Source organism: Bacillus rossius, chromosome 3 (genome assembly GCF_032445375.1).
Source record: "Bacillus rossius redtenbacheri isolate Brsri chromosome 3, Brsri_v3, whole genome shotgun sequence".
Taxonomy (NCBI): Eukaryota; Metazoa; Arthropoda; class Insecta; order Phasmatodea; family Bacillidae; genus Bacillus; species Bacillus rossius.
In genome coordinates this window covers 92,928,135-92,936,918 of record NC_086332.1, presented here as the reverse complement: position 1 = coordinate 92,936,918, position 8,784 = coordinate 92,928,135, and the positions used below count along the sequence as shown (strand labels likewise).

The 8,784-nt window shown below is 40.4% G+C and overlaps 1 long non-coding RNA gene across 1 annotated transcript; it reads right to left on the bottom strand.

Annotated features, from left to right (window-relative positions):
- Positions 1-1,450: 1,450 nt before the first annotated feature.
- Positions 1,451-7,032, bottom strand: LOC134531031 (uncharacterized). Its single transcript, XR_010074920.1, has 3 exons — positions 6,504-7,032; positions 6,293-6,384; positions 1,451-2,618 (listed from the first exon to the last, which is right to left on the bottom strand). It is a non-coding gene; the product is annotated as an uncharacterized LOC134531031 (long non-coding RNA).
- Between the last annotated feature and the right edge of the window lie 1,752 nt (positions 7,033-8,784).

The following is an 8,784-nucleotide window of genomic DNA, read 5'->3' as shown; positions in this document are numbered from 1 at the left end:
TTTTAATGTTATGCACTTCACAGCTATAAACAGGAAATAAAAAAAGACTTCTATAGGGACTATACTTTTTTGTGGCTAATAATATACATTATGTGTAAGTATTTGTCTTGATAATTTTTTCGGAGAGCATTTTAGAATTCGTCGTGTTACTGTTGTCGTGGTATTGTGACCCTATACCATTAACTATGTCGTGCTGAAATACGTACGACGCCTAAACGGATTTAATCGGGTAGTGTTAACCGTGGCCTTTTTTATAATATGATTTAGATCCAGCCACATCTGCCTTCTTCACTTGCATTCATAATGCTGCGCCGGTTTGTAAAAGAATACACTCTAGTAAGTAAACCAAAAGTTTAAAGAATCCATAAAAAATTAGTGTACATATTATCTACATGACTGTGGTTCTCTGCTATTTAATATGGGTTACTTATAAAGCTTTGTGTGCGTTTTTAGGCATTTTTGATTTGTTTTTGCAAGCCGGCCTAAAATAACGTAAAAGTTTCATATTTAGTAAAGTAAATGTGTTTCTTTAAGTTACATAACGGGAACAGTGTAAACCACAAAGAAAAAGAATTTAATGTAAAACTTTAAGCATGGACTTACTTTTGATTCTGTGTAGAAATCTGGTTCTTGATAAAATCCTTGTCTCTCGGCTCTCGTTAACTGGCAGCTAAAACAGATGAAGGCACCGTTAACATTGAATGGAATTAATTCCACTCACTTATATACATTGGACCAAACAGATTGTTGTTTATGTAGAAACGATTTTGTCGAAAATAAAGACAAAATTAAACCAAAGAGAAAATTACACTAGACTTTGATAGATATTGTAACGAACGTATTCAGGGTCCCATCTGCGCAGGTTCGGTGCTGGCTGGTGTCCCGCACGGCCACTGACGTCACGTGGCCGCCACTGACGTGAGACATGCTACGCGCGCCTGGCGGATTACAAGGGTCATCTTTACCCCCCACGTGGTGCCCTACCTCACCGCTGTTACCTGGCACCTGCCACCAATCGGGAATCCCGCTGGTCGTCCGGAGATGACGCGGCCTGTCACGTTAACCTTTCTCGACGCTTTAGGCGTCGGGTCGGCGTGGGATGAGGCGCCTGGCCCTAGCGGCGTTCGTGACTTCTGGAAGGGCGCGAGGCTCTATATAAGGCCGGACGCCGACCTCCGCGACCTTTTTACGTGGCGAGAGAGTTTCTCGGCTATAGTACCGCGAGTGAGGCGGAGGCAGGTCGCGGGTCTCGGCGATAGTGCCGCGGGTGCTGCGGAGTCCGGGATGAGTGTCTCGAGGATACTGCCACGGTTCCAGCAGTGTCTGAGAGAGTCTGGGTGTTCGTTCCATTTACTGTGTGTACTGTGTCTTCATTTCGTTTCCTGTGTGTACTGTGTGTTAATTACACATATTGTGCTTAAATTGCGTGTATTGCGCGTACATTAGGGCGGGTACAGACTAGAACATTTTAGCGAACAGAACAGCGAACAGTGTTCGACACATTTTACGAACAGTGTTCAGATTTCGAAAGAACATTGTTTGCGAACATTGTTCGAGGTGTGTTCCCTGTGACCCATTCCGTACTTAGCAGTGGCACGATGAGTACACAGGCGCAAGTAGCAGCAGCTGTATATATTTACATTCACTATGCGGTTAAAAAGCGAAGGAAATCTCGCCGTTGGTGGATTACAAAACTGTATGAAAGTAGGACAACATATAGTGGCTCGAACTTGTTGGCAGACTTAAGTTTTCAGTCAGTCAGTGGTCTTTACAAGAACTTTACAAGAATGCACCCATCAGATTTTGAGTGGTTGATCAATTTGATAGGAGCGAAAATTGGTAAGAGAGATACGTCGTTCAGAAAAGCAATTCCAATTACAGAAAGACTGGCATTGACATTACGTTTTTTAGCAACTGGTGATTCGTATACCAGCCTTCAGTATGTATTTAAAATTTCAAAACAGACTATCAGCACAGTTATTCCTGAAGTGTGTTCTGCTCTCATCGAAGGACTTGAGGATTACATTAAGGTAAGTATTGACTTATTCTGCGGTACTGTGTAATTGAAAGATTTATTAACGTAATTTTCTACATTTATTTATAAGAAATGACAAAGTTGTTTACACTGTGTTACAAATCATTAGGAGCACTGTAATTAAAACAAAAATATTTTATAAGAGATCGTGAATAATGAAATCATCATCATCAGACGTCAAGGTAGGTGATCCTGCTGAAGGACACGGGGTTGTAGGGTTGGACAATACAGTGTTTGACTGCATGACAGAGTTGTCCGATGGAAAATGACATGGATAGTGTGGTTGTATAAAATTCTGAGTGTTATTGTAGAAACCCCTGTTAGCGCGAAGGAAAATACCCATAATGTCATTTTCAATTGTACATCTAGTATCAACGTTGTACTGTCTCAACTTAGATGCGACCAAATTTCCAAAATGTTGGCACTCATCGTTAAGCTGACTCGCGGTGGACGACAATATATGAAAGGCTTTGTCCAGACGTGCATCTTCGACTCGCTGCTTCTTCTTTTTCGGTACAGTTTCCTGTGCTGATTCTCCAACTGCACCACATTCTACGTCTCTCTCTTCGCTTTCTACTCGCATCTGAAAAATGTCATAATAAGTAATTATAAATAAATTATCGTTTGAGCCAAATAATGTTTCACTGGTTTTATAGCTACATCGTTTAAATTGTTATTACACCACACAACAGTAATTCTTGCATTTTGCAAAATTTCAAGTCAAATACGTGTGTATAATAATGTTTCTGCGTCCCCTTCATTGGACTAGTTGCCACTGAGTTAGGCAGAAACATAAACATGTAAATGAAATAAATTGGATAAATGTCAAAGGAGAATTATAACAACCGGTCGTTAGGGGAAGGTCGGGCAGTACCGGACACCTTAGGTTTTCTTTTAATAAAAATATAACTTACTGCAAAAAATGAAATGTACATATGTCTCTGGAATTGTACTTTAATTATTTATAATGCCTAATAAAGAAAATGGGCCAAAACATTTAGAAATATTAGTATTTTACATTTGAACAAACAGTGGTATTTGGAAGTTTCAGTAAACTGGAGGGTTATATCGGACAGTCATTTCCCCTTCAGATTTTTACAAAATACCGCCTGTAAATAACATTTAGGTTTTCTTACAAACATCACACTTATAAAATACAGCATCCCCTTCAAGGTCAGCACAGTTTTCATGTGCCCATCCTTTACATATGGTACATTGTATCCAATCCTCACTGAAATTTTCACCGCAAATGATACAGTCAGTAGTCTCTTCGTTTGTTGCACATGGAACTTTTGGTTGGGGTGTTCTATGCATTGATGTTTTTCTGAGATGTTTCCCTTTTAGTTTCTTAGTGGTTTGCGACTTTTGATTCACATTCAACTTGCATCTTTTTGCTTCAAGCTCATTTTTGTATGGGCTAGATGTTAGAACTTCACTTCTGTCTCCCCGTCGTTTTCGTGAGGCCAACTTGGCAACTGCACTGCTAGGAAGTGGAGAAATTTGTTCTACTACATTGAAGGCTGAAGTGTGCAGTACAGTGCTTTCAGAACCTTCCATTCTGGAGCATGATGGAGTTGACATTTGCTGTGTTGTTAGACCTACTGCTTGATCTGAAGTTGAAGGCTCTGGTGAACTCTGTCTTCGAACACACGGTGGAGATTCTTCTTGAACAGTGATTGGTAAGTCATTCAAACTAGTATGGAAATCCAAGTCTGTGAATATGCTACGGTTGAGTGGGTAAATTCCAGTGCACATGAATGCTGATTGAGCGAGTTCCATTCTGCAGACTTTTGCTAATGCATAGTTAACCAGTCCAGCTATGTCCTTGAGAGCAATTTTCAGATTTGTATATTTTCGCATCCACAAAGAACATGCTTCATTGAAAGCATTCTTAAATGGCTTCATAACTACTCTGTCCAGTGGTTGCATTTTGTGAGTTGTATGAGGTGGTAAACTCAGGATATGGACGTGGTGGGAACGAGCAAACAGAATCACTTCTAAGTCCTTGTGACTTGAATGACCATCAACAATTAACAGTGTAGGGTTCTTTTCACTTGGCACAACTCGTTCAACAAATAATTTGAACCATTTTAGGAATCCATCTTTGGTTATCCAACCACTTTGTTGTCCGTCAAACACACTTCCAACAGGAGCATCTTTAGTGAGATCCTTATCGATGCGAACTCTGGGGAAAACAAAGAGTGGGGGAACAAACATGTCTCCAGAAGCATTGATGCATAAGAGAACAGTTACATTTCTTCCTCTTTCGCCTGATGTTAATTTCCCCACTTGTTTCTTTCCCTTTATTGTCATGACTTTCAGTTGATTGTTGTGAACACAGGATACCCCAGTTTCATCTGCATTAAAGATCCGCGATGGACTAAATGAATATTTGTCCATTAATTCAGTCAGCTTTTCATAAAACCGATCAACTTGTTCTTTATTAAACCCTGCAGCTCGCTGCAAACTTGTGGATTCTGCAGACCTTAGGCTCAAATCGGGGTGCCTCTTCATGAACTCATAATAGAAGTCTTTCCCAGCCCTCTCTTTTTGCTTATTGAAGCGATGATCAATATTTAGGTGTTCTGCCAAGTCAAAAGATAATTTAAGAAATTCATCTCGAGTTAATGGCATGAGTTGTCTATCTAAAGCTTTAACATGGTTGTATAACTGCTCCTCGTGTGCATCACTGAATGTATTACTGAAAGTACCCATGTGTGGTTTCATAATTGCCTCATTTCCCGAACCAAGTTTAATGAGTCGATCACCTAGTGTACTCTTCGGAACAGAAAATTGTTCACTTGCTTCTCTAATGCTCATTTCTTTATTTATAACATGCTCTACTGCTAATTTCATATCTTCTTCTTTCCACCTTCCCCTTCTTTTCTCCATTTTCTGCAAATAGAAAGAATACTTGAATCAGAATAGACGGGAAATTACTCTACCATTGTGTCCGATACCACCCGCAACCGTCCGATATAACCCTCCAGCAGGTTGTCCGATATTACCCGACGGACATGCCATCGAAATTACGTCATAAAATATTTAGTATTTGTCGCACACAGATGTTACACTGTATGGTAATATATAAATGGTTAGTACACAAGTTACTATACTTAAACTTATAAATATCTTACTTGTTATGTTGTAACAACCCGGCAAAGTTATCTTCGTGCAGAAGATCTTGGCCTAAAATCAATAAAACGTAGCACTACTCAACAAGCAGACAACGCACGAACTCATAATGGCGACATTGCGTGTCCTTCACAGAGACCTACGAGACAAACGACCGACTGGTGCTGCCCCTAGCGCGCACCTCTGGAAACTGGTACTGTCCGGTATCACCCGCTGTCCGGTATTACCCGACCTTCCCCTACATGTGGTTCTGAATATATCTGTTACAGATTCCTACTACTGAAGAAGAATGGGCGGCAGTAGCAAGAGAATTTGAAAGCAAGTGGCATTTCCCACATTGTGTAGGCGCGCTCGACGGTAAACACGTTGTATTACAGTCACCTATGAATAGTGGAAGCGAGTACATAAACTACAAAGGATTTTTCAGTATAGTACTTTTTGCTTTGGTAGATGCCAATTACAATTTCTTATTTGTAGATGTGGGATGCTAAGGCCGAATATCGGATGGTGGCGTATTTGCAAATTCTGAGCTGGGCAAAAGGATTGCATCGAACTCATTGCATCTTCCTCCCGCCGCCCCATTGAGGAACAGAAACACAGATATCCCATATTTTTTTATTGGGGATGAAGCATTTCCTTTGTCGGGCAACCTTATGAAGGTATATGCTGGTTATCATCGTAAAGGGACAAAGGAACGGATTTTTAACTACAGGTTGTGCAGTACTCGCAGGGTTGTGGAAAACGTGTTCGGCATTGCATCTTCAGTTTTTCGCGTGCTGAGGAAACCTCTTCTCTTAGAACCACAAAATGCTGAGCGAGTTGTAATGACTGTTGCCTTGCTTCACAATTTCTTGAGAAAAAGACCAGAATCTGCTACAGTTTACACACCCCCGGGAACATTTGATAATGAAGAAGCGGGAGACGTAATACACGGGCGTTGGAGGGATGATGGTACAGATATGGGTTCGTTGTTGCCAGTTACAAGGGTTCCCCGCAGATCAAAAAATGCGGTACTTGACGTAAGGGAAGAGTTGGCGGAGTATTTTACACGAGAAGGGAAAGTAACGTGGCAAGATGAATATGCTTAGTATGAACGTTTGGTACCAAGCAACTTGTTCTTACCGTCTAAATTGTCTTTCTTGGTTTATTTTTGTCCAGCAAGAAACGTAGACTTTCGAAAGCGAACCAGGAACTTCTGTACATTTCGTCAGTTCCTGTAACAAATTACTGTTTGTAGAACAATTTGTGCGACTTAAAATTTTGTTTACGTAATCAAAATGTACTAATGTTTTAAAAGAATCCACTTTACAAAATAAAACTGAAATGAACCCACCTTTTCCAGTTCCAGCAGTGTCTTTCATTTTCTTCCTCTCCCTTCCTAATGCTGATAGCAAACTCTCCATTTTCTTCTTACATTCGTCCACATCTCTGTCCATTTCGGCCCCGATTTCTTCCCACGCGTCTTGTTTTCTAATTTTGTTGAAATGATTAACATTGTTTGGGTCCCATATCACTGTTTGTTGTTTATACAAATCTATCAGTTTTATTTGATCTTCCTTGGACCACTCCATTCTCATATAACAAAAGAGTCACGCACCGCTACTAACTCCGTGAAGACAACACCGCTCCACGTCGACAACTGAATGTTCGCAGGAAGTGTTCGCAGCGACGTCCAGACTGTTATCCGAGCCACGGCGAACATCCTTTGATGTGACGGGCAAAAACCGACAAATATCGGATCGCAACCGAACAAACAACCGAACATTTTTTGTTACGGGGAAATGTTCGTTTTCCCGTCCACATTGGTTGCAAACATGTTCGCGAACAATGTTCTGTCCGTTGAAATGTTCTAGTCTGTACCCGCCCTTACATGTCAATTGCGTGAACATTGCGTGTTGGAGCGAATGGAGCTTTGGAGCTCTTGGAGCACTTGAAGCTGATGGCCAATTGGGGCATTGGAGCCAAATGTAGATGGGTCTGATGGCGCGAATTGTAGCTCTTGAAGCCAATTGGAGCCTAGCGTATATTGGTGAGATCGAATTCATGAGACGAGAACGTATCACACTGCATCGAATTTTTTCGATGATATGTTCCTCATTTTTAAATGTCGTTTTGACTCCTGTAGGCCTATTTTAATACAGGGTTCTTGATTTGACTAGCGTATTATTCGATCGGGTGCATGTATATAAGCGAGTCCTAAACAGCATACCGCTCAGTTTGTTACTGACGTCGACGGTGTAAGGATCACCTAGTTTTTTTCATCTGGTGCATAAGTCGCGTAATTACTTGTTCTTGTGAACTCGATGGCATCTTTACCGTCTTTAACGGTGAACTCGATAAAGGTTGAACCAACGACCACAGGAACCCTGACGTCAGCGGCGACAATTGGAGCAGATCCCGTTTGCAACGAAGTCAACACTGGAGGAGACGTCAACAGTCGTGGTACCACCAGCAGAAGAGAGCTTCATGACTACAGAGCTGGCTGCGCAGGAAACCACGATGAACGACGTTTTGCCCTCGATGGAGACTTCAATGGCTAGTGATTCGACAACAACTAACGAACATCGGTGCTGTTACTGTGACAAGATTTTCTCAAACAACAGCAATGATCGACGATACGAGAAGAGAGAATGTGGCAAGAACCTTTATCATAAAATTTTTGGTTGCGAGAAATGTCATAAACAATTTACAAGAAATGCTAATTTGAAGCAATACTTGGAAACATGCAAAGGCCTTGCTGCGCGGCAGAAAATAAAGGTTTCGGTGCTCTTAGTTTTTGTGCAAACAGCTGTAAATTGCGGGATGCAATTTTAAAGGCTGTTCGTCGTGGTAGAGGCTTCTAGAAAACTGTAAGTGTTGGACGTCCTTTTTTTTTTTTTTTTTTGCCTTTTGTGTTGGGGATATTCGTCGTAATTATATAATATATATTTTTTTGTAGACTTGTTGATTCTCTTAGGGTTTTCGATCGTCGCTTTTTGGACGAGGTATTCGTTGTTTTTCCCATTTGGGGAGGTTTCGACGGCGCGTCTGATATCTATTTTATGGTGTTATTTTCGCTAAATATTTTTTTTGTTGTAAAATTTTGAGCCTTTCAGGGTACACCACAGTAAATGGGTATCTTTTTACACACTTTGCGAATTGAATTTATAATTTGTAATTCTGATAACGTCGCTGTCTAATACTGTCTTTTGTGTGGTAAATGAAGGTTTTGTGCTGTGAAATGCAATCATTTATATATATATATATATATATATATATATATATATATATATATATATATATACACTAGCTGACCCGGCAAACGTTGTTTTGCCATATAAATTATTTTTTCTAGGGAATTTCTAGCTACAGTACCCGCCGTTGCCCGGGCTGAACACAGGGTGAAGGGGACCTTTTTCGAAATCAGATGTACCTAGTTAGTAATTGTATTTCTTATTAATTTGAATGTCAAGTGTGCAAAATAATTTATACCACTTTCAGATTGCGACAGACGTTCTGCCAGTGTATAGTTATTTACCTGTATATATCTAAAAATTGGTGGTCTGTATGTAGTCTAGACTCTATAAAGCACTATAGAAAAAAGCTTAAAAATAAGAGATTACTAATATTGTAAA